Here is a 23850-nt window from a genome sequence, read left to right on the forward strand (position 1 = left end):
CACTGACTGCACCAACCCAACCGGACTGCATCGGGTCATCTGCCTGCTACACCTGTAGACTACGAGAGTCCCCTTTTGGTCTTAATGTGGAGCTCCGGAGCCACACTCAAGTCTCCAGACACGCATTTGCAAATTGCCACACGCATTTGCGAGTCGTCCACGGCGAGACTGTAGCAACACCCAAAGGCAGGGGACGCTTAATGTTGGCATTTTGTGCTCTCAGCCTGTCAGGCGAATATGTGGAAATTTATAAAAAAGCAGCTCGCATACTTGCTTACATTTGTTCGAGTTTTTTTAATGTATTTTTTTTTTGCGGTGCAAAAGCTTACAGCACCTGGTATTCCCAGGCGGTCTCCCATCCAAGTACTAACCAGGCCCGACCCTGCTTAGCTTCCGAGATCGGGCGTGCTCAGGGTAGTATGGCCGTAAGCGACAATTTCTTTCAAAATTTTGCATTTTATACATGTGGTCTTTATTGTGGCAAATACTTCAATCCAAAAATACGTAACAAGAATCTGAAACTATAACCACAGTCACAAATGTGTAACAACAATCTACAATGCATGATTGAAGTCACAGATATATGACAAATATCAGCAAATGTGTACAATGATTTGTTGACACATACACATGGTTAAATGCGGACAAAAATCCGTATAGATGGGCGACCTGTAAAAACGGGACCTTTTGATTGGCTGTGTTCTTAGAGGTGACGTTTGCTACAGTCCTGCCGCGGACGACTCGCAAATGCGTGTGCTGATTTGCAAATGCGTGTCAGGAGACTTGTGTGTGGCTCCGTAGCTACACGATCGGACCACATGGGGGCACTAATATTATTCCAGCCCCGTACCACCAATATATACACCAAGAACATGGGGGGGCGTTCACTGCTATCCACCCATGGTCATGTACCATTTATTTGACATTATTTTAATTAAATTGGAATAAATGGAAGAATAAAGTGGAACTAATAAAATAAGAACCAATGATATAACCAGTGAAGCTAAAAAAAATGAATGAAGCTTCTCCACACCTGCTAATTGCCACATTAACTATACTTCCCTTTATTGCATTCAGTAAACACCATTTTTTAAAATTGATACATTAACTTTTTATTTAGTAAACACTGACTGCACCAACCCAACCGGACTGCATCGGGTCATCTGCCTGCTACACCTGTAGACTACGAGAGTCCCCTTTTGGTCTTAATGTGGAGCTCCGGAGCCACACTCAAGTCTCCAGACACGCATTTGCAAATTGCCACACGCATTTGCGAGTCGTCCACGGCGAGACTGTAGCAACACCCAAAGGCAGGGGACGCTGAATGTTGGCATTTTGTGCTCTCAGCCTGTCAGGCGAATATGTGGAAATTTATAAAAAAGCAGCTCGCATACTTGCTTACATTTGTTAGAGTTTTTTTAAATTTTTTTTTTTTTGCGGTGTAAAAGCTCACAGCACCTGGTATTCCCAGGCGGTCTCCCATCCAAGTACTAACCAGGCCCGACCCTGCTTAGCTTCCGAGATCGGGTGTGCTCAGGGTAGTATGGCCGTAAGCGACAATTTCTTTCAAAATTTTGCATTTTATACATGTGGTCTTTATTGTGGCAAATACTTCAATCCAAAAATACGTAACAAGAATCTGAAACTATAACCACAGTCACAAATGTGTAACAACAATCTACAATGCATGATTGAAGTCACAGATATATGACAAATATCAGCAAATGTGTACAATGATTTGTTGACACATACACATGGTTAAATGCGGACAAAAATCCGTATAGATGGGCGACCTGTAAAAACGGGACCTTTTGATTGGCTGTGTTCTTAGAGGTGACGTTTGCTACAGTCCTGCCGCGGACGACTCGCAAATGCGTGTGCTGATTTGCAAATGCGTGTCAGGAGACTTGTGTGTGGCTCCGTAGCTACACGATCGGACCACATGGGGGCACTAATATTATACCAGCCCCGTACCACCAATATATACACCAAGAACATGGGGGGGCGTTCACTGCTATCCACCCATGGTCATGTACCATTTATTTGACATTATTTAAATTAAATTGGAATAAATGGAAGAATAAAGTGGAACTAATAAAATAAGAACCAATGATATAACCAGTGAAGCTAAAAAAAATGAATGAAGCTTCTCCACACCTGCTAATTGCCACATTAACTATACTTGCCTTTATTGCATTCAGTAAACACCATTTTTTAAAATTGATTCATTAACTTTTTATTTAGTAAACACTGACTGCACCAACCCAACCGGACTGCATCGGGTCATCTGCCTGCTACACCTGTAGACTACGAGAGTCCCCTTTTGGTCTTAATGTGGAGCTCCGGAGCCACACTCAAGTCTCCAGACACGCATTTGCAAATTGCCACACGCATTTGCGAGTCGTCCACGGCGAGACTGTAGCAACACCCAAAGGCAGGGGACGCTGAATGTTGGCATTTTGTGCTCTCAGCCTGTCAGGCGAATATGTGAAAATTTATAAAAAAAGCAGCTCGCATACTTGCTTACATTTGTTAGAGTTTTTTTAATGTATTTTTTTTTTGCGGTGCAGAAGCTTACAGCACCTGGTATTCCCAGGCGGTCTCCCATCCAAGTACTAACCAGGCCCGACCCTGCTTAGCTTCCGAGATCGGATGAGATCGGGTGTGCTCAGGGTAGTATGGCCGTAAGCGACAATTTCTTTCAAAATTTTGCATTTTATACATGTGGTCTTTATTGTGGCAAATACTTCAATCCAAAAATACGTAACAAGAATCTGAAACTATAACCACAGTCACAAATGTGTAACAACAATCTACAATGCATGATTGAAGTCACAGATATATGACAAATATCAGCAAATGTGTACAATGATTTGTTGGCACATAAATGCGGACAAAAATCCGTATAGATGGGCGACCTGTAAAAACGGGACCTTTTGATTGGCTGTGTTCTTAGAGGTGACGTTTGCTACAGTCCTGCCGCGGACGACTCGCAAATGCGTGTGCTGATTTGCAAATGCGTGTCAGGAGACTTGTGTGTGGCTCCGTAGCTACACGATCGGACCACATGGGGGCACTAATATTATACCAGCTCCGTACCACCAATATATACACCAAGAACATGGGGGGGCGTTCACTGCTATCCACCCATGGTCATGTACCATTTATTTGACATTATTTAAATTAAATTGGAATAAATGGAAGAATAAAGTGCAACTAATAAAATAAGAACCAATGATATAACCAGTGAAGCTAAAAAAAATGAATGAAGCTTCTCCACACCTGCTAATTGCCACATTAACTATACTTCCCTTTATTGCATTCAGTAAACACCATTTTTTAAAATTGATTCATTAACTTTTTATTTAGTAAACACTGACTGCACCAACCCAACCGGACTGCATCGGGTCATCTGCCTGCTACACCTGTAGACTACGAGAGTCCCCTTTTGGTCTTAATGTGGAGCTCCGGAGCCACACTCAAGTCTCCAGACACGCATTTGCAAATTGCCACACGCATTTGCGAGTCGTCCAAGGCGAGACTGTAGCAACACCCAAAGGCAGGGGACGCTGAATGTTGGCATTTTGTGCTCTCAGCCTGTCAGGCGAATATGTGGAAATTTATAAAAAAGCAGCTCGCATACTTGCTTACATTTGTTAGAGTTTTTTCATTTATTTTTTTTTTTTGCGGTGCAAAAGCTTACAGCACCTGGTATTCCCAGGCGGTCTGCCATCCAAGTATTAACCAGGCCCGACCCTGCTTAGCTTCCGAGATCGGACGAGATCGGGCGTTCTAAGGGTAGTATGGCCGTAAGCGACAATTCCTTTCAAAATTTTGCATTTTATACATGTGGTTTTATTGTGGCAAATACTTCAATCCAAAAATACGTAACAAGAATTTGAAACTATAACCACAGTCACAAATGTGTAACAACAATCTACAATGCATGATTGAAGTCACAGATATATGACAAATATCAGCAAATGTGTACAATGATTTGTTGGCACATACACATGGTTAAATGCGGACAAAAATCCGTATAGATGGGCGACCTGTAAAAACGGGACCTTTTGATTGGCTGTGTTCTTAGAGGTGACGTTTGCTACAGTCCTGCCGCGGACGACTCGCAAATGCGTGTGCTGATTTGCAAATGCGTGTCAGGAGACTTGTGTGTGGCTCCGTAGCTACACGATCGGACCACATGGGGGCACTAATATTATACCAGCCCCGTACCACCAATATATACACCAAGAACATGGGGGGGCGTTCACTGCTATCCACCCATGGTCATGTACCATTTATTTGACATTATTTAAATTAAATTGGAATAAATGGAAGAATAAAGTGGAACTAATAAAATAAGAACCAATGATATAACCAGTGAAGCTAAAAAAAATGAATGAAGCTTCTCCACACCTGCTAATTGCCACATTAACTATACTTCCCTTTATTGCATTCAGTAAACACCATTTTTTAAAATTGATTCATTAACTTTTTATTTAGTAAACACTGACTGCACCAACCCAACCGGACTGCATCGGGTCATCTGCCTGCTACACCTGTAGACTACGAGAGTCCCCTTTTGGTCTTAATGTGGAGCTCCGGAGCCACACTCAAGTCTCCAGACACGCATTTGCAAATTGCCACACGCATTTGCGAGTCGTCCACGGCGAGACTGTAGCAACACCCAAAGGCAGGGGACGCTGAATGTTGGCATTTTGTGCTCTCAGCCTGTCAGGCGAATATGTGGAAATTTATAAAAAAGCAGCTCGCATACTTGCTTACATTTGTTAGAGTTTTTTCATTTATTTTTTTTTTTTGCGGTGCAAAAGCTTACAGCACCTGGTATTCCCAGGCGGTCTGCCATCCAAGTATTAACCAGGCCCGACCCTGCTTAGCTTCCGAGATCGGACGAGATCGGGCGTTCTAAGGGTAGTATGGCCGTAAGCGACAATTCCTTTCAAAATTTTGCATTTTATACATGTGGTTTTATTGTGGCAAATACTTCAATCCAAAAATACGTAACAAGAATTTGAAACTATAACCACAGTCACAAATGTGTAACAACAATCTACAATGCATGATTGAAGTCACAGATATATGACAAATATCAGCAAATGTGTACAATGATTTGTTGGCACATACACATGGTTAAATGCGGACAAAAATCCGTATAGATGGGCGACCTGTAAAAACGGGACCTTTTGATTGGCTGTGTTCTTAGAGGTGACGTTTGCTACAGTCCTGCCGCGGACGACTCGCAAATGCGTGTGCTGATTTGCAAATGCGTGTCAGGAGACTTGTGTGTGGCTCCGTAGCTACACGATCGGACCACATGGGGGCACTAATATTATACCAGCCCCGTACCACCAATATATACACCAAGAACATGGGGGGGCGTTCACTGCTATCCACCCATGGTCATGTACCATTTATTTGACATTATTTAAATTAAATTGGAATAAATGGAAGAATAAAGTGCAACTAATAAAATAAGAACCAATGATATAACCAGTGAAGCTAAAAAAAATGAATGAAGCTTCTCCACACCTGCTAATTGCCACATTAAACTATACTTCCCTTTATTGCATTCAGTAAACACCATTTTTTAAAATTGATTCATTAACTTTTTATTTAGTAAACACTGACTGCACCAACCCAACCGGACTGCATCGGGTCATCTGCACTCTAAAAAAGGATTGGTTAAAAAAACTACCAATCTATTTGGTTAAGCTTATTTTCGTTAGATTAACCAATAGATTGGGCGGTCAATGACCAATCTGGTTGTTCATAAGCACACCAAATACATTGGTTATCCAAACAACCAATGAATTTGGTTACAGAAATAACACTTCACTAGCCCAACTGTTTTGCTACACAGTGTGTAGTGTGCGTCAGATATAGACCTACTGAACGAGTATATATTAATTCACAATTTATTTATGTTAATTTAAATTATATTATCTCTATGAGCCAACAAGAAATATTGGTGGCATTTATGTCATTAATTTAGACATAAATAGTCTGGCGTTGCATTTCACAAACCACGTTGTCGCTCATCGCAAGCTTCCATTTTGACTTTTGGATCGAGACGCTACAGGAGTGGGGGTTAGAAAACTACGTGGAAAGATTCAAGGGTGAGTATGGAGACTGTTTTTAATGCTTGTACTTCCGCTTGTATTCGCGGGGCTCTCCAAATTGCATGCGCTCCGAGATAAACATCAGACAAGTGTTTAATACTGTTTAATTTACGTATGTATAGCACTTGAAATTAATTACATCTGAGCAGTCAAAACCCTTATTTTAAATGTCGCAAATGTTAACCAGTGTTTGAATCGCTTTACACAATAGTGTTTGCATAGGTAAAATGTTAGAAATGTGTTTGGCCACCATTGGAAGCTGGCGCTGTTTCGTGTCGTTGGCACAAAAGGAAGTGAAGAAGACGAAAGGCGAAAGGCGGGAGTGGACGAAAGCAGGCTTCGGGCTGTTACTTGCTGTATATGGCGTCCGGCAGTCAGCGTAGGACGAAGAGTAACTGTTAACATCCGCACGGCAATACATGCCTAGTCCTGAACACAACCTGTAACGGCGAGTCCCTGAAATGTAATTGTATTCTCACGGTAAGTCTTTGTTGTCACTCTCATTCTAGCCATTCGGAGAATGTTTGCTGCGCTGGTTTTGAAAATGTGAAAACACCCGCCATTAAACGACGGTAATGGCGTTTCCAATGTTTTTCGTCAACTGAGCAATTTTTACTTTCGTGAGAACGGTCAGGAAAAAAAAACACATAAGGCTATTGTCGTATACTGCCAAGAAATTGTATTCAAATAAACCTAGTACACCCGCGATATCAATGTATTAGAAGTGTGTGTGGTTATCAACAACGTTGAAGCCCACAACATTAACTTAGCATATTGGCAATGTCGACGTGGTCAAGCTGCTTGTTTTGGAGGAGGACCGACACCTTCTTCATAAGATACCCTGCGCTGATTTGTGTTCTACCATTCCCCTCACTTCCAAACCAGTAAACCTGGGGGAAACACTGAATGATATAAGTTTGTAGTGTGTATATGCACTGCCGAGAAAATAATACATTTGTTTATTTCTAGGTATTAGTGCTTGGTGTGTGATGCTTGAATCTCCATTAAAAAGGTATAGTATCAAAAGCATAATGTCATGTATAAGTACTGTGTGATAATATATTAGTTTTGTTCTTTTTCAGAGGAAGAAATTGACAAGGAGAGTTTTTTCATGTCTGACTGATGATCTGGTGAAAGACATGTTTCCCAAAGTGGTTCCACGGGCCAAGTTCATCCAAAACCTACAATACTTTCTGAAGGTGTGACATTACTTTTGGACAGTACATGTATAGAGTTGGTGTAAAGCATGGGTTTTATTTGTTTTAAGTGCCATAAAGAAATCTTTCAGGTTTCACATTTTAACAATGACAATGGTCAAGGTCTATTTGTGTTACCAAGATGCATGCATGCACACATTCCAGAAGTAGAGTTCATATTGCAAACATTTGTTAAATGCTGACCGAGCTAACGGAATGTTTTTTCAATTATTGTTTTAGTTAGTTTGTTAGTTTTCATTAACTAAAATAACCGTTTGTACAATAAACTGTATTTTTCTATTCTCATTCCAGTCTGGAACAGACCTCCTTGCCTGTCAAAGGGAATGGATGGAGGAATGTGCGAAGAGAAGGGTCACATGCCAGCCCAAATAGTTGCCTCTGGGACCACAGTCTTGTCAACAAATATTTTCTACCTCATTTTATGACGAGTTTACCAGTTGGACTCTCTTATCAAAATTGGATATGATGTGGAATACCCAACAGAAGCTGCTGATGTGTGGATGTTTCTTCAGAGGTGCGTGTGTATGGCATCGCCACACCCTCTGATGTCTTAACTCCTGGGACTCGAGAACTAATTATCAAAACAAAATACAATACAGCTTTATTTATATAGCGCATTTCTCAACAGCTGGAGCTGTAAAAAAAAAAAAAAAAAGCGCTTTCGATGTGGTGTAATATTAATTTGTGGGAAATTAGCACACAAATTAAAAGACATAAACGCATATACAATGGATACCAGAAGAACAACGACAGTCTCATGTCGAGTCGAAAACTAAAGAATAAAAATTTGTCTTCAAATGTATTTTAAAAGTGGACAGGGAGGGGGCTCACCTAGCATTTAATGGAAGCTCATTCCATAGGGAAGGACTGGCAATTGTAACTTGTGTTTTGTTATCACTGCATTAACTGTTCCAAATGCTATGTACTAAATATTTTGTATACTGTAATGTATTTTATGTATGCATTGTAATATATAGTGTATTGTTTTTTTTTTAATTAAACTGAACTGCATTGGTGCTTTAAACTTGCTCATTATTTTATTCCAGATACCAGTGTTAAATTCCAAGCCTGCAGTACCGATTAATAATGGTACAATTTTAACCAATTAAAATAGTCATTATGAACCAATATAGATGGTTCCAGTCCAACCAATTTATTTTGGTTGCGTGTGCACAAATTAACCAATATCTTGGTCAAAAGGACTGACGTGTATTGGTTGGAACCTATAACCAATAAACATTGGTTGAAAACACTATCAATTCTCAATTGGTTGTTTTAACCAAAAGATCAGTCGGACACATAACTACCAACTAGATTGGTCATTTTTTTGGTTAATCTCACCAATCCTTTTTTAGAGTGTGCCTGCTACACCTGTAGACTACGAGAGTCCCCTTTTGGTCTTAATGTGGAGCTCCGGAGCCACACTCAAGTCTCCAGACACGCATTTGCAAATTGCCACACGCATTTGCGAGTCGTCCACGGCGAGACTGTAGCAACACCCAAAGGCAGGGGACGCTGAATGTTGGCATTTTGTGCTCTCAGCCTGTCAGGCGAATATGTGGAAATTTATAAAAAAAAGCAGCTCGCATACTTGCTTACATTTGTTAGAGTTTTTTTAATTTATTTTTTTTTTTGCGGTGCAAAAGCTTGCAGCACCTGGTATTCCCAGGCGGCCTCCCATCCAAGTACTAACCAGGCCCGACCCTCCTTAGCTTCCGAGATCGGACGAAATCGGGCGTTCTCAGGGTAGTATGGCCGTAAGCGACAATTCCTTTCAAAATTTTGCATTTTATACATGTGGTCTTTATTGTGGCAAATACTTCAATCCAAAAATACGTAACAAGAATCTGAAACTATAACCACAGTCACAAATGTGTAACAACAATCTACAATGCATGATTGAAGTCACAGATATATGACAAATATCAGCAAATGTGTACAATGATTTGTTGGCACATAAATGCGGACAAAAATCCGTATAGATGGGCGACCTGTAAAAACGGGACCTTTTGATTGGCTGTGTTCTTAGAGGTGACGTTTGCTACAGTCCTGCCGCGGACGACTCGCAAATGCGTGTGCTGATTTGCAAATGCGTGTCAGGAGACTTGTGTGTGGCTCCGTAGCTACACGATCGGACCACATGGGGGCACTAATATTATACCAGCCCCGTACCACCAATATATACACCAAGAACATGGGGGGGCGTTCACTGCTATCCACCCATGGTCATGTACCATTTATTTGACATTATTTAAATTAAATTGGAATAAATGGAAGAATAAAGTGGAACTAATAAAATAAGAACCAATGATATAACCAGTGAAGCTAAAAAAAATGAATGAAGCTTCTCCACACCTGCTAATTGCCACATTAACTATACTTCCCTTTATTGCATTCAGTAAACACCATTTTTTAAAATTGATTCATTAACTTTTTATTTAGTAAACACTGACTGCACCAACCCAACCGGACTGCATCGGGTCATCTGCCTGCTACACCTGTAGACTACGAGAGTCCCCTTTTGGTCTTAATGTGGAGCTCCGGAGCCACACTCAAGTCTCCAGACACGCATTTGCAAATTGCCACACGCATTTGCGAGTCGTCCACGGCGAGACTGTAGCAACACCCAAAGGCAGGGGACGCTGAATGTTGGCATTTTGTGCTCTCAGCCTGTCAGGCGAATATGTGGAAATTTATAAAAAAGCAGCTCGCATACTTGCTTACATTTGTTCGAGTTTTTTTAATTTTTTTTTTTTTGCGGTGCAAAAGCTTACATCACCTGGTATTCCCAGGCGGTCTCCCATCCAAGTACTAACCAGGCCCGACCCTTCTTAGCTTCCGAGATCGGACGAGATCGGGCGTTCTAAGGGTAGTATTGCCGTAAGCGACAATTCCTTTCAAAATTTTGCATTTTATAGATGTGGTCTTTATTGTAGCAAATACTTCAATCCAAAATACGTAACAAGAATCTGAAACTATAACCACAGTCACAAATGTGTAACAACAATCTACAATGCATGATTGAAGTCGCAGATATATGACAAATATCAGCAAATGTGTACAATTATTTGTTGGCACATACACATGGTTAAATGCGGACAAAAATCCGTATAGATGGGCGACCTGTAAAAACGGGACCTTTTGATTGGCTGTGTTCTTAGAGGTGACGTTTGCTACAGTCCTGCCGCGGACGACTCGCAAATGCGTGTGCTGATTTGCAAATGCGTGTCAGGAGACTTGTGTGTGGCTCCGTAGCTACACGATCGGACCACATGGGGGCACTAATATTATACCAGCCCCGTACCACCAATATATACACCAAGAACATGGGGGGGCGTTCACTGCTATCCACCCATGGTCATGTACCATTTATTTGACATTATTTAAATTAAATTGGAATAAATGGAAGAATAAAGTGGAACTAATAAAATAAGAACCAATGATATAACCAGTGAAGCTAAAAAAAATGAATGAAGCTTCTCCACACCTGCTAATTGCCACATTAACTATACTTCCCTTTATTGCATTCAGTAAACACCATTTTTTAAAATTGATTCATTAACTTTTTATTTAGTAAACACTGACTGCACCAACCCAACCGGACTGCATCGGGTCATCTGCCTGCTACACCTGTAGACTACGAGAGTCCCCTTTTGGTCTTAATGTGGAGCTCCGGAGCCACACTCAAGTCTCCAGACACGCATTTGCAAATTGCCACACGCATTTGCGAGTCGTCCTCGGCGAGACTGTAGCAACACCCAAAGGCAGGGGACGCTGAATGTTGGCATTTTGTGCTCTCAGCCTGTCAGGCGAATATGTGGAAATTTATAAAAAAGCAGCTCGCATACTTGCTTACATTTGTTAGAGTTTTTTTAATTTTTTTTTTTTTTGCGGTGTAAAAGCTTACAGCACCTGGTATTCCCAGGCGGTCTCCCATCCAAGTACTAACCAGGCCCGACCCTGCTTAGCTTCCGAGATCGGACGAGATCGGGCGTTCTCAGGGTAGTATGGCCGTAAGCGACAATTCCTTTCAAAATTTTGCATTTTATACATGTGGTCTTTATTGTGGCAAATACTTCAATCCAAAAATACGTAACAAGAATCTGAAATTATAACCACAGTCACAAATGTGTAACAACAATCTACATGGCATGATTGAAGTCACAGATATATGACAAATATCAGCAAATGTGTACAATGATTTGTTGGCACATACACATGGTTAAATGCGGACAAAAATCCGTATAGATGGGCGACCTGTAAAAACGGGACCTTTTGATTGGCTGTGTTCTTAGAGGTGACGTTTGCTACAGTCCTGCCGCGGACGACTCGCAAATGCGTGTGCTGATTTGCAAATGCGTGTCAGGAGACTTGTGTGTGGCTCCGTAGCTACACGATCGGACCACATGGGGGCACTAATATTATACCAGCCCCGTACCACCAATATATACACCAAGAACATGGGGGGGCGTTCACTGCTATCCACCCATGGTCATGTACCATTTATTTGACAATATTTAAATTAAATTGGAATAAATGGAAGAATAAAGTGGAACTAATAAAATAAGAACCAATGATATAACCAGTGAAGCTAAAAAAAATGAATGAAGCTTCTCCACACCTGCTAATTGCCACATTAACTATACTTGCCATTATTGCATTCAGTAAACACCATTTTTTAAAATTGATTCATTAACTTTTTATTTAGTAAACACTGACTGCACCAACCCAACCGGACTGCATCGGGTCATCTGCCTGCTACACCTGTAGACTACGAGAGTCCCCTTTTGGTCTTAATGTGGAGCTCCGGAGCCACACTCAAGTCTCCAGACACGCATTTGCAAATTGCCACACGCATTTGCGAGTCGTCCACGGCGAGACTGTAGCAACACCCAAAGGCAGGGGACGCTGAATGTTGGCATTTTGTGCTCTCAGCCTGTCAGAGAATATGTGGAAATTTATAAAAAAAGCAGCTCGCATACTTGCTTACATTTGTTAGAGTTTTTTTAATGTATTTTTTTTTTGCGGTGCAAAAGCTTACAGCACCTGGTATTCCCAGGCGGTCTCCCATCCAAGTACTAACCAGGCCCGACCCTGCTTAGCTTCCGAGATCGGATGAGATCGGGCGTGCTCAGGGTAGTATGGCCGTAAGCGACATTTTCTTTCAAAATTTTGCATTTTATACATGTGGTCTTTATTGTGGCAAATACTTCAATCCAAAAATACGTAACAAGAATCTGAAACTATAACCACAGTCACAAATGTGTAACAACAATCTACAATGCATGATTGAAGTCACAGATATATGACAAATATCAGCAAATGTGTACAATGATTTGTTGGCACATAAATGCGGACAAAAATCCGTATAGATGGGCGACCTGTAAAAACGGGACCTTTTGATTGGCTGTGTTCTTAGAGGTGACGTTTGCTACAGTCCTGCCGCGGACGACTCGCAAATGCGTGTGCTGATTTGCAAATGCGTGTCAGGAGACTTGTGTGTGGCTCCGTAGCTACACGATCGGACCACATGGGGGCACTAATATTATACCAGCCCCGTACCACCAATATATACACCAAGAACATGGGGGGGCGTTCACTGCTATCCACCCATGGTCATGTACCATTTATTTGACATTATTTAAATTAAATTGGAATAAATGGAAGAATAAAGTGGAACTAATAAAATAAGAACCAATGATATAACCAGTGAAGCTAAAAAAAATGAATGAAGCTTCTCCACACCTGCTAATTGCCACATTAACTACACTTTCCTTTATTGCATTCAGTAAACACCATTTTTTAAAATTGATTCATTAACTTTTTATTTAGTAAACACTGACTGCACCAACCCAACCGGACTGCATCGGGTCATCTGCCTGCTACACCTGTAGACTACGAGAGTCCCCTTTTGGTCTTAATGTGGAGCTCCGGAGCCACACTCAAGTCTCCAGACACGCATTTGCAAATTGCCACACGCATTTGCGAGTCGTCCACGGCGAGACTGTAGCAACACCCAAAGGCAGGGGACGCTGAATGTTGGCATTTTGTGCTCTCAGCCTGTCAGAGAATATGTGGAAATTTATAAAAAAAGCAGCTCGCATACTTGCTTACATTTGTTAGAGTTTTTTTAATGTATTTTTTTTTTGCGGTGCAAAAGCTTACAGCACCTGGTATTCCCAGGCGGTCTCCCATCCAAGTACTAACCAGGCCCGACCCTGCTTAGCTTCCGAGATCGGATGAGATCGGGCGTGCTCAGGGTAGTATGGCCGTAAGCGACATTTTCTTTCAAAATTTTGCATTTTATACATGTGGTCTTTATTGTGGCAAATACTTCAAAAATACGTAACAAGAATCTGAAACTATAACCACAGTCACAAATGTGTAACAACAATCTACAATGCATGATTGAAGTCACAGATATATGACAAATATCAGCAAATGTGTACAATTCTTTGTTGGCACATACACATGGTTAAATGCGGACAAAAATCCGTATAGATGGGCGACCTGTAAAAACGGGACCTTTTGATTGGCTGTGTTCTTAGAGGTGACGTTTGCTACAGTCCTGCCGCGGACGACTCGCAAATGCGTGTGCTGATTTGCAAATGCGTGTCAGGAGACTTGTGTGTGGCTCCGTAGCTACACGATCGGACCACATGGGGGCACTAATATTATACCAGCCCCGTACCACCAATATATACACCAAGAACATGGGGGGGCGTTCACTGCTATCCACCCATGGTCATGTACCATTTATTTGACAATATTTAAATTAAATTGGAATAAATGGAAGAATAAAGTGGAACTAATAAAATAAGAACCAATGATATAACCAGTGAAGCTAAAAAAAATGAATGAAGCTTCTCCACACCTGCTAATTGCCACATTAACTATACTTGCCATTATTGCATTCAGTAAACACCATTTTTTAAAATTGATTCATTAACTTTTTATTTAGTAAACACTGACTGCACCAACCCAACCGGACTGCATCGGGTCATCTGCCTGCTACACCTGTAGACTACGAGAGTCCCCTTTTGGTCTTAATGTGGAGCTCCGGAGCCACACTCAAGTCTCCAGACACGCATTTGCAAATTGCCACACGCATTTGCGAGTCGTCCACGGCGAGACTGTAGCAACACCCAAAGGCAGGGGACGCTGAATGTTGGCATTTTGTGCTCTCAGCCTGTCAGAGAATATGTGGAAATTTATAAAAAAAGCAGCTCGCATACTTGCTTACATTTGTTAGAGTTTTTTTAATGTATTTTTTTTTTGCGGTGCAAAAGCTTACAGCACCTGGTATTCCCAGGCGGTCTCCCATCCAAGTACTAACCAGGCCCGACCCTGCTTAGCTTCCGAGATCGGATGAGATCGGGCGTGCTCAGGGTAGTATGGCCGTAAGCGACATTTTCTTTCAAAATTTTGCATTTTATACATGTGGTCTTTATTGTGGCAAATACTTCAATCCAAAAATACGTAACAAGAATCTGAAACTATAACCACAGTCACAAATGTGTAACAACAATCTACAATGCATGATTGAAGTCACAGATATATGACAAATATCAGCAAATGTGTACAATGATTTGTTGGCACATAAATGCGGACAAAAATCCGTATAGATGGGCGACCTGTAAAAACGGGACCTTTTGATTGGCTGTGTTCTTAGAGGTGACGTTTGCTACAGTCCTGCCGCGGACGACTCGCAAATGCGTGTGCTGATTTGCAAATGCGTGTCAGGAGACTTGTGTGTGGCTCCGTAGCTACACGATCGGACCACATGGGGGCACTAATATTATACCAGCCCCGTACCACCAATATATACACCAAGAACATGGGGGGGCGTTCACTGCTATCCACCCATGGTCATGTACCATTTATTTGACATTATTTAAATTAAATTGGAATAAATGGAAGAATAAAGTGGAACTAATAAAATAAGAACCAATGATATAACCAGTGAAGCTAAAAAAAATGAATGAAGCTTCTCCACACCTGCTAATTGCCACATTAACTACACTTTCCTTTATTGCATTCAGTAAACACCATTTTTTAAAATTGATTCATTAACTTTTTATTTAGTAAACACTGACTGCACCAACCCAACCGGACTGCATCGGGTCATCTGCCTGCTACACCTGTAGACTACGAGAGTCCCCTTTTGGTCTTAATGTGGAGCTCCGGAGCCACACTCAAGTCTCCAGACACGCATTTGCAAATTGCCACACGCATTTGCGAGTCGTCCACGGCGAGACTGTAGCAACACCCAAAGGCAGGGGACGCTGAATGTTGGCATTTTGTGCTCTCAGCCTGTCAGAGAATATGTGGAAATTTATAAAAAAAGCAGCTCGCATACTTGCTTACATTTGTTAGAGTTTTTTTAATGTATTTTTTTTTTGCGGTGCAAAAGCTTACAGCACCTGGTATTCCCAGGCGGTCTCCCATCCAAGTACTAACCAGGCCCGACCCTGCTTAGCTTCCGAGATCGGATGAGATCGGGCGTGCTCAGGGTAGTATGGCCGTAAGCGACATTTTCTTTCAAAATTTTGCATTTTATACATGTGGTCTTTATTGTGGCAAATACTTCAAAAATACGTAACAAGAATCTGAAACTATAACCACAGTCACAAATGTGTAACAACAATCTACAATGCATGATTGAAGTCACAGATATATGACAAATATCAGCAAATGTGTACAATTCTTTGTTGGCACATACACATGGTTAAATGCGGACAAAAATCCGTATAGATGGGCGACCTGTAAAAACGGGACCTTTTGATTGGCTGTGTTCTTAGAGGTGACGTTTGCTACAGTCCTGCCGCGGACGACTCGCAAATGCGTGTGCTGATTTGCAAATGCGTGTCAGGAGACTTGTGTGTGGCTCCGTAGCTACACGATCGGACCACATGGGGGCACTAATATTATACCAGCCCCGTACCACCAATATATACACCAAGAACATGGGGGGGCGTTCACTGCTATCCACCCATGGTCATGTACCATTTATTTGACATTATTTAAATTAAATTGGAATAAATGGAAGAATAAAGTGGAACTAATAAAATAAGAACCAATGATATAACCAGTGAAGCTAAAAAAAATGAATGAAGCTTCTCCACACCTGCTAATTGCCACATTAACTACACTTTCCTTTATTGCATTCAGTAAACACCATTTTTTAAAATTGATTCATTAACTTTTTATTTAGTAAACACTGACTGCACCAACCCAACCGGACTGCATCGGGTCATCTGCCTGCTACACCTGTAGACTACGAGAGTCCCCTTTTGGTCTTAATGTGGAGCTCCGGAGCCACACTCAAGTCTCCAGACACGCATTTGCAAATTGCCACACGCATTTGCGAGTCGTCCACGGCGAGACTGTAGCAACACCCAAAGGCAGGGGACGCTGAATGTTGGCATTTTGTGCTCTCAGCCTGTCAGAGAATATGTGGAAATTTATAAAAAAAGCAGCTCGCATACTTGCTTACATTTGTTAGAGTTTTTTTAATGTATTTTTTTTTTGCGGTGCAAAAGCTTACAGCACCTGGTATTCCCAGGCGGTCTCCCATCCAAGTACTAACCAGGCCCGACCCTGCTTAGCTTCCGAGATCGGATGAGATCGGGCGTGCTCAGGGTAGTATGGCCGTAAGCGACATTTTCTTTCAAAATTTTGCATTTTATACATGTGGTCTTTATTGTGGCAAATACTTCAAAAATACGTAACAAGAATCTGAAACTATAACCACAGTCACAAATGTGTAACAACAATCTACAATGCATGATTGAAGTCACAGATATATGACAAATATCAGCAAATGTGTACAATTCTTTGTTGGCACATACACATGGTTAAATGCGGACAAAAATCCGTATAGATGGGCGACCTGTAAAAACGGGACCTTTTGATTGGCTGTGTTCTTAGAGGTGACGTTTGCTACAGTCCTGCCGCGGACGACTCGCAAATGCGTGTGCTGATTTGCAAATGCGTGTCAGGAGACTTGTGTGTGGCTCCGTAGCTACACGATCGGACCACATGGGGGCACTAATATTATACCAGCCCCGTACCACCAATATATACACCAAGAACATGGGGGGGCGTTCACTGCTATCCACCCATGGTCATGTACCATTTATTTGACATTATTTAAATTAAATTGGAATAAATGGAAGAATAAAGTGGAACTAATAAAATAAGAACCAATGATATAACCAGTGAAGCTAAAAAAAATGAATGAAGCTTCTCCACACCTGCTAATTGCCACATTAACTATACTTCCCTTTATTGCATTCAGTAAACACCATTTTTTAAAATTGATTCATTAACTTTTTATTTAGTAAACACTGACTGCACCAACCCAACCGGACTGCATCGGGTCATCTGCCTGCTACACCTGTAGACTACGAGAGTCCCCTTTTGGTCTTAATGTGGAGCTCCGGAGCCACACTCAAGTCTCCAGACACGCATTTGCAAATTGCCACACGCATTTGCGAGTCGTCCTCGGCGAGACTGTAGCAACACCCAAAGGCAGGGGACGCTGAATGTTGGCATTTTGTGCTCTCAGCCTGTCAGGCGAATATGTGGAAATTTATAAAAAAGCAGCTCGCATACTTGCTTACATTTGTTAGAGTTTTTTAAAAATTTTTTTTTTTTGCGGTGTAAAAGCTTACAGCACCTGGTATTCCCAGGCGACTCCCATCCAAGTACTAACCAGGCCCGACCCTGCTTAGCTTCCGAGATCGGACGAGATCGGGCGTTCTCAGGGTAGTATGGCCGTAAGCGACAATTCCTTTCAAAATTTTGCATTTTATACATGTGGTCTTTATTGTGGCAAATACTTCAATCCAAAAATACGTAACAAGAATCTGAAACTATAACCACAGTCACAAATGTGTAACAACAATCTACATGGCATGATTGAAGTCACAGATATATGACAAATATCAGCAAATGTGTACAATGATTTGTTGGCACATACACATGGTTAAATGCGGACAAAAATCCGTATAGATGGGCGACCTGTAAAAACGGGACCTTTTGATTGGCTGTGTTCTTAGAGGTGACGTTTGCTACAGTCCTGCCGCGGACGACTCGCAAATGCGTGTGCTGATTTGCAAATGCGTGTCAGGAGACTTGTGTGTGGCTCCGTAGCTACACGATCGGACCACATGGGGGCACTAATATTATACCAGCCCCGTACCACCAATATATACACCAAGAACATGGGGGGGCGTTCACTGCTATCCACCCATGGTCATGTACCATTTATTTGACATTATTTAAATTAAATTGGAATAAATGGAAGAATAAAGTGGAACTAATAAAATAAGAACCAATGATATAACCAGTGAAGCTAAAAAAAATGAATGAAGCTTCTCCACACCTGCTAATTGCCACATTAACTATACTTCCCTTTATTGCATTCAGTAAACACCATTTTTTAAAATTGATTCATTAACTTTTTATTTAGTAAACACTGACTGCACCAACCCAACCGGACTGCATCGGGTCATCTGCCTGCTACACCTGTAGACTACGAGAGTCCCCTTTTGGTCTTAATGTGGAGCTCCGGAGCCACACTCAAGTCTCCAGACACGCATTTGCAAATTGCCACACGCATTTGCGAGTCGTCCTCGGCGAGACTGTAGCAACACCCAAAGGCAGGGGACGCTGAATGTTGGCATTTTGTGCTCTCAGCCTGTCAGGCGAATATGTGGAAATTTATAAAAAAGCAGCTCGCATACTTGCTTACATTTGTTAGAGTTTTTTTAAATTTTTTTTTTTTTGCGGTGTAAAAGCTTACAGCACCTGGTATTCCCAGGCGGTCTCCCATCCAAGTACTAACCAGGCCCGACCCTGCTTAGCTTCCGAGATCGGACGAGATCGGGCGTTCTCAGGGTAGTATGGCCGTAAGCGACAATTCCTTTCAAAATTTTGCATTTTATACATGTGGTCTTTATTGTGGCAAATACTTCAATCCAAAAATACGTAACAAGAATCTGAAACTATAACCACAGTCACAAATGTGTAACAACAATCTACATGGCATGATTGAAGTCACAGATATATGACAAATATCAGCAAATGTGTACAATGATTTGTTGGCACATACACATGGTTAAATGCGGACAAAAATCCGTATAGATGGGCGACCTGTAAAAACGGGACCTTTTGATTGGCTGTGTTCTTAGAGGTGACGTTTGCTACAGTCCTGCCGCGGACGACTCGCAAATGCGTGTGCTGATTTGCAAATGCGTGTCAGGAGACTTGTGTGTGGCTCCGTAGCTACACGATCGGACCACATGGGGGCACTAATATTATACCAGCCCCGTACCACCAATATATACACCAAGAACATGGGGGGGCGTTCACTGCTATCCACCCATGGTCATGTACCATTTATTTGACATTATTTAAATTAAATTGGAATAAATGGAAGAATAAAGTGGAACTAATAAAATAAGAACCAATGATATAACCAGTGAAGCTAAAAAAAATGAATGAAGCTTCTCCACACCTGCTAATTGCCACATTAACTATACTTCCCTTTATTGCATTCAGTAAACACCATTTTTTAAAATTGATTCATTAACTTTTTATTTAGTAAACACTGACTGCACCAACCCAACCGGACTGCATCGGGTCATCTGCCTGCTACACCTGTAGACTACGAGAGTCCCCTTTTGGTCTTAATGTGGAGCTCCGGAGCCACACTCAAGTCTCCAGACACGCATTTGCAAATTGCCACACGCATTTGCGAGTCGTCCACGGCGAGACTGTAGCAACACCCAAAGGCAGGGGACGCTGAATGTTGGCATTTTGTGCTCTCAGCCTGTCAGGCGAATATGTGGAAATTTATAAAAAAGCAGCTCGCATACTTGCTTACATTTGTTAGAGTTTTTTTATTTTATTTTTTTTTTTGCGGTGCAAAAGCTTACAGCACCTGGTATTCCCAGGCGGTCTCCCATCCAAGTATTAACCAGGCCCGACCCTGCTTAGCTTCCGAGATCGGACGAGATCGGGCGTTCTAAGGGTAGTATGGCCGTAAGCGACAATTCCTTTCAAAATTTTGCATTTTATACATGTGGTTTTATTGTGGCAAATACTTCAATCCAAAAATACGTAACAAGAATTTGAAACTATAACCACAGTCACAAATGTGTAACAACAATCTACAATGCATGATTGAAGTCACAGATATATGACAAATATCAGCAAATGTGTACAATGATTTGTTGGCACATACACATGGTTAAATGCGGACAAAAATCCGTATAGATGGGCGACCTGTAAAAACGGGACCTTTTGATTGGCTGTGTTCTGAGAGGTGACGTTTGCTACAGTCCTGCCGCGGACGACTCGCAAATGCGTGTGCTGATTTGCAAATGCGTGTCAGGAGACTTGTGTGTGGCTCCGTAGCTACACGATCGGACCACATGGGGGCACTAATATTATACCAGCCCCGTACCACCAATATATACACCAAGAACATGGGGGGGCGTTCACTGCTATCCACCCATGGTCATGTACCATTTATTTGACATTATTTAAATTAAATTGGAATAAATGGAAGAATAAAGTGGAACTAATAAAATAAGAACCAATGATATAACCAGTGAAGCTAAAAAAAATGAATGAAGCTTCTCCACACCTGCTAATTGCCACATTAACTATACTTCCCTTTATTGCATTCAGTAAACACCATTTTTTAAAATTGATTCATTAACTTTTTATTTAGTAAACACTGACTGCACCAACCCAACCGGACTGCATCGGGTCATCTGCCTGCTACACCTGTAGACTACGAGAGTCCCCTTTTGGTCTTAATGTGGAGCTCCGGAGCCACACTCAAGTCTCCAGACACGCATTTGCAAATTGCCACACGCATTTGCGAGTCGTCCACGGCGAGACTGTAGCAACACCCAAAGGCAGGGGACGCTGAATGTTGGCATTTTGTGCTCTCAGCCTGTCAGGCGAATATGTGGAAATTTATAAAAAAGCAGCTCGCATACTTGCTTACATTTGTTAGAGTTTTTTTAATGTATTTTTTTTTTGCGGTGCAAAAGCTTACAGCACCTGGTATTCCCAGGCGGTCTCCCATCCAAGTACTAACCAGGCCCGACCCTGCTTAGCTTCCGAGATCGGACGAGATCGGGCGTGCTCAGGGTAGTATGGCCGTAAGCGACAATTCCTTTCAAAATTTTGCATTTTATACATGTGGTCTTTATTGTGGCAAATACTTCAAAAATACGTAACAAGAATCTGAAACTATAACCACAGTCACAAATGTGTAACAACAATCTACAATGCATGATTGAAGTCACAGATATATGACAAATATCAGCAAATGTGTACAATGATTTGTTGGCACATAAATGCGGACAAAAATCCGTATAGATGGGCGACCTGTAAAAACGGGACCTTTTGATTGGCTGTGTTCTTAGAGGTGACGTTTGCTACAGTCCTGCCGCGGACGACTCGCAAATGCGTGTGCTGATTTGCAAATGCGTGTCAGGAGACTTGTGTGTGGCTCCGTAGCTACACGATCGGACCACATGGGGGCACTAATATTATACCAGCCCCGTACCACCAATATATACACCAAGAACATGGGGGGGCGTTCACTGCTATCCACCCATGGTCATGTACCATTTATTTGACATTATTTAAATTAAATTGGAATAAATGGAAGAATAAAGTGGAACTAATAAAATAAGAACCAATGATATAACCAGTGAAGCTAAAAAAAATGAATGAAGCTTCTCCACACCTGCTAATTGCCACATTAACTATACTTCCCTTTATTGCATTCAGTAAACACCATTTTTTAAAATTGATTCATTAACTTTTTATTTAGTAAACACTGACTGCACCAACCCAACCGGACTGCATCGGGTCATCTGCCTGCTACACCTGTAGACTACGAGAGTCCCCTTTTGGTCTTAATGTGGAGCTCCGGAGCCACACTCAAGTCTCCAGACACGCATTTGCAAATTGCCACACGCATTTGCGAGTCGTCCTCGGCGAGACTGTAGCAACACCCAAAGGCAGGGGACGCTGAATGTTGGCATTTTGTGCTCTCAGCCTGTCAGGCGAATATGTGGAAATTTATAAAAAAGCAGCTCGCATACTTGCTTACATTTGTTAGAGTTTTTTAAAATTTTTTTTTTTTTGCGGTGTAAAAGCTTACAGCACCTGGTATTCCCAGGCGACTCCCATCCAAGTACTAACCAGGCCCGACCCTGCTTAGCTTCCGAGATCGGACGAGATCGGGCGTTCTCAGGGTAGTATGGCCGTAAGCGACAGTTCCTTTCAAAATTTTGCATTTTATACATGTGGTCTTTATTGTGGCAAATACTTCAATCCAAAAATACGTAACAAGAATCTGAAACTATAACCACAGTCACAAATGTGTAACAACAATCTACATGGCATGATTGAAGTCACAGATATATGACAAATATCAGCAAATGTGTACAATGATTTGTTGGCACATACACATGGTTAAATGCGGACAAAAATCCGTATAGATGGGCGACCTGTAAAAACGGGACCTTTTGATTGGCTGTGTTCTTAGAGGTGACGTTTGCTACAGTCCTGCCGCGGACGACTCGCAAATGCGTGTGCTGATTTGCAAATGCGTGTCAGGAGACTTGTGTGTGGCTCCGTAGCTACACGATCGGACCACATGGGGGCACTAATATTATACCAGCCCCGTACCACCAATATATACACCAAGAACATGGGGGGGCGTTCACTGCTATCCACCCATGGTCATGTACCATTTATTTGACATTATTTAAATTAAATTGGAATAAATGGAAGAATAAAGTGGAACTAATAAAATAAGAACCAATGATATAACCAGTGAAGCTAAAAAAAATGAATGAAGCTTCTCCACACCTGCTAATTGCCACATTAACTATACTTCCCTTTATTGCATTCAGTAAACACCATTTTTTAAAATTGATTCATTAACTTTTTATTTAGTAAACACTGACTGCACCAACCCAACCGGACTGCATCGGGTCATCTGCCTGCTACACCTGTAGACTACGAGAGTCCCCTTTTGGTCTTAATGTGGAGCTCCGGAGCCACACTCAAGTCTCCAGACACGCATTTGCAAATTGCCACACGCATTTGCGAGTCGTCCACGGCGAGACTGTAGCAACACCCAAAGGCAGGGGACGCTGAATGTTGGCATTTTGTGCTCTCAGCCTGTCAGGCGAATATGTGGAAATTTATAAAAAAGCAGCTCGCATACTTGCTTACATTTGTTAGAGTTTTTTTATTTTATTTTTTTTTTTGCGGTGCAAAAGCTTACAGCACCTGGTATTCCCAGGCGGTCTCCCATCCAAGTATTAACCAGGCCCGACCCTGCTTAGCTTCCGAGATCGGACGAGATCGGGCGTTCTAAGGGTAGTATGGCCGTAAGCGACAATTCCTTTCAAAATTTTGCATTTTATACATGTGGTTTTATTGTGGCA

The 23850-nt window shown here is 41.8% G+C and overlaps 1 long non-coding RNA gene, 16 other non-coding genes and 3 pseudogenes across 17 annotated transcripts; 1 reads left to right on the top strand and 19 right to left on the bottom strand.

The window, feature by feature from the left end:
• Positions 1 to 322: 322 nt before the first annotated feature.
• LOC148331588 (5S ribosomal RNA) lies at positions 323 to 431 on the bottom strand (annotated as a pseudogene).
• A 1015-nt stretch (positions 432 to 1446) lies between these two features.
• On the bottom strand, positions 1447 to 1555 carry LOC148331589 (5S ribosomal RNA; annotated as a pseudogene).
• Positions 1556 to 2571: 1016 nt separating this feature from the next.
• LOC148331590 (5S ribosomal RNA) lies at positions 2572 to 2690 on the bottom strand. Its single transcript, XR_015844777.1, has one exon. It is a non-coding gene; the product is annotated as a 5S ribosomal RNA (ribosomal RNA).
• Positions 2691 to 3696: 1006 nt separating this feature from the next.
• Positions 3697 to 3815, bottom strand: LOC148331591 (5S ribosomal RNA). The gene has a single exon (XR_015844925.1). It is a non-coding gene; the product is annotated as a 5S ribosomal RNA (ribosomal RNA).
• Positions 3816 to 4830: 1015 nt separating this feature from the next.
• On the bottom strand, positions 4831 to 4949 carry LOC148331592 (5S ribosomal RNA). Its single transcript, XR_015844926.1, has one exon. It is a non-coding gene; the product is annotated as a 5S ribosomal RNA (ribosomal RNA).
• Positions 4950 to 6470: 1521 nt separating this feature from the next.
• On the top strand, positions 6471 to 8553 carry LOC148331593 (uncharacterized). The gene is made up of 4 exons (XR_015844753.1): positions 6471 to 6620; positions 7110 to 7152; positions 7223 to 7339; positions 7649 to 8553. It is a non-coding gene; the product is annotated as an uncharacterized LOC148331593 (long non-coding RNA).
• Positions 8554 to 9001: 448 nt separating this feature from the next.
• On the bottom strand, positions 9002 to 9120 carry LOC148331594 (5S ribosomal RNA; annotated as a pseudogene).
• Positions 9121 to 10124: 1004 nt separating this feature from the next.
• Positions 10125 to 10243, bottom strand: LOC148331595 (5S ribosomal RNA). The gene has a single exon (XR_015844924.1). It is a non-coding gene; the product is annotated as a 5S ribosomal RNA (ribosomal RNA).
• Positions 10244 to 11257: 1014 nt separating this feature from the next.
• LOC148331596 (5S ribosomal RNA) lies at positions 11258 to 11376 on the bottom strand. Its single transcript, XR_015844854.1, has one exon. It is a non-coding gene; the product is annotated as a 5S ribosomal RNA (ribosomal RNA).
• Positions 11377 to 12391: 1015 nt separating this feature from the next.
• On the bottom strand, positions 12392 to 12510 carry LOC148331597 (5S ribosomal RNA). The gene has a single exon (XR_015844966.1). It is a non-coding gene; the product is annotated as a 5S ribosomal RNA (ribosomal RNA).
• Positions 12511 to 13515: 1005 nt separating this feature from the next.
• On the bottom strand, positions 13516 to 13634 carry LOC148331598 (5S ribosomal RNA). The gene has a single exon (XR_015844967.1). It is a non-coding gene; the product is annotated as a 5S ribosomal RNA (ribosomal RNA).
• A 1010-nt stretch (positions 13635 to 14644) lies between these two features.
• LOC148331599 (5S ribosomal RNA) lies at positions 14645 to 14763 on the bottom strand. Its single transcript, XR_015844968.1, has one exon. It is a non-coding gene; the product is annotated as a 5S ribosomal RNA (ribosomal RNA).
• A 1005-nt stretch (positions 14764 to 15768) lies between these two features.
• On the bottom strand, positions 15769 to 15887 carry LOC148331600 (5S ribosomal RNA). The gene has a single exon (XR_015844969.1). It is a non-coding gene; the product is annotated as a 5S ribosomal RNA (ribosomal RNA).
• A 1010-nt stretch (positions 15888 to 16897) lies between these two features.
• LOC148331601 (5S ribosomal RNA) lies at positions 16898 to 17016 on the bottom strand. The gene has a single exon (XR_015844970.1). It is a non-coding gene; the product is annotated as a 5S ribosomal RNA (ribosomal RNA).
• A 1010-nt stretch (positions 17017 to 18026) lies between these two features.
• LOC148331602 (5S ribosomal RNA) lies at positions 18027 to 18144 on the bottom strand. Its single transcript, XR_015844917.1, has one exon. It is a non-coding gene; the product is annotated as a 5S ribosomal RNA (ribosomal RNA).
• A 1015-nt stretch (positions 18145 to 19159) lies between these two features.
• LOC148331603 (5S ribosomal RNA) lies at positions 19160 to 19278 on the bottom strand. Its single transcript, XR_015844865.1, has one exon. It is a non-coding gene; the product is annotated as a 5S ribosomal RNA (ribosomal RNA).
• A 1016-nt stretch (positions 19279 to 20294) lies between these two features.
• On the bottom strand, positions 20295 to 20413 carry LOC148331604 (5S ribosomal RNA). Its single transcript, XR_015844904.1, has one exon. It is a non-coding gene; the product is annotated as a 5S ribosomal RNA (ribosomal RNA).
• A 1014-nt stretch (positions 20414 to 21427) lies between these two features.
• LOC148331605 (5S ribosomal RNA) lies at positions 21428 to 21546 on the bottom strand. The gene has a single exon (XR_015844792.1). It is a non-coding gene; the product is annotated as a 5S ribosomal RNA (ribosomal RNA).
• A 1000-nt stretch (positions 21547 to 22546) lies between these two features.
• Positions 22547 to 22664, bottom strand: LOC148331606 (5S ribosomal RNA). The gene has a single exon (XR_015844918.1). It is a non-coding gene; the product is annotated as a 5S ribosomal RNA (ribosomal RNA).
• Positions 22665 to 23680: 1016 nt separating this feature from the next.
• LOC148331607 (5S ribosomal RNA) lies at positions 23681 to 23799 on the bottom strand. Its single transcript, XR_015844905.1, has one exon. It is a non-coding gene; the product is annotated as a 5S ribosomal RNA (ribosomal RNA).
• Between the last annotated feature and the right edge of the window lie 51 nt (positions 23800 to 23850).

Source organism: Idiotropiscis lumnitzeri, chromosome 8 (assembly GCF_059441095.1).
Source record: "Idiotropiscis lumnitzeri isolate Australia: NSW breed Sydney's pygmy pipehorse chromosome 8, RoL_Ilum_1.0, whole genome shotgun sequence".
Classification (NCBI taxonomy): Eukaryota; Metazoa; Chordata; class Actinopteri; order Syngnathiformes; family Syngnathidae; genus Idiotropiscis; species Idiotropiscis lumnitzeri.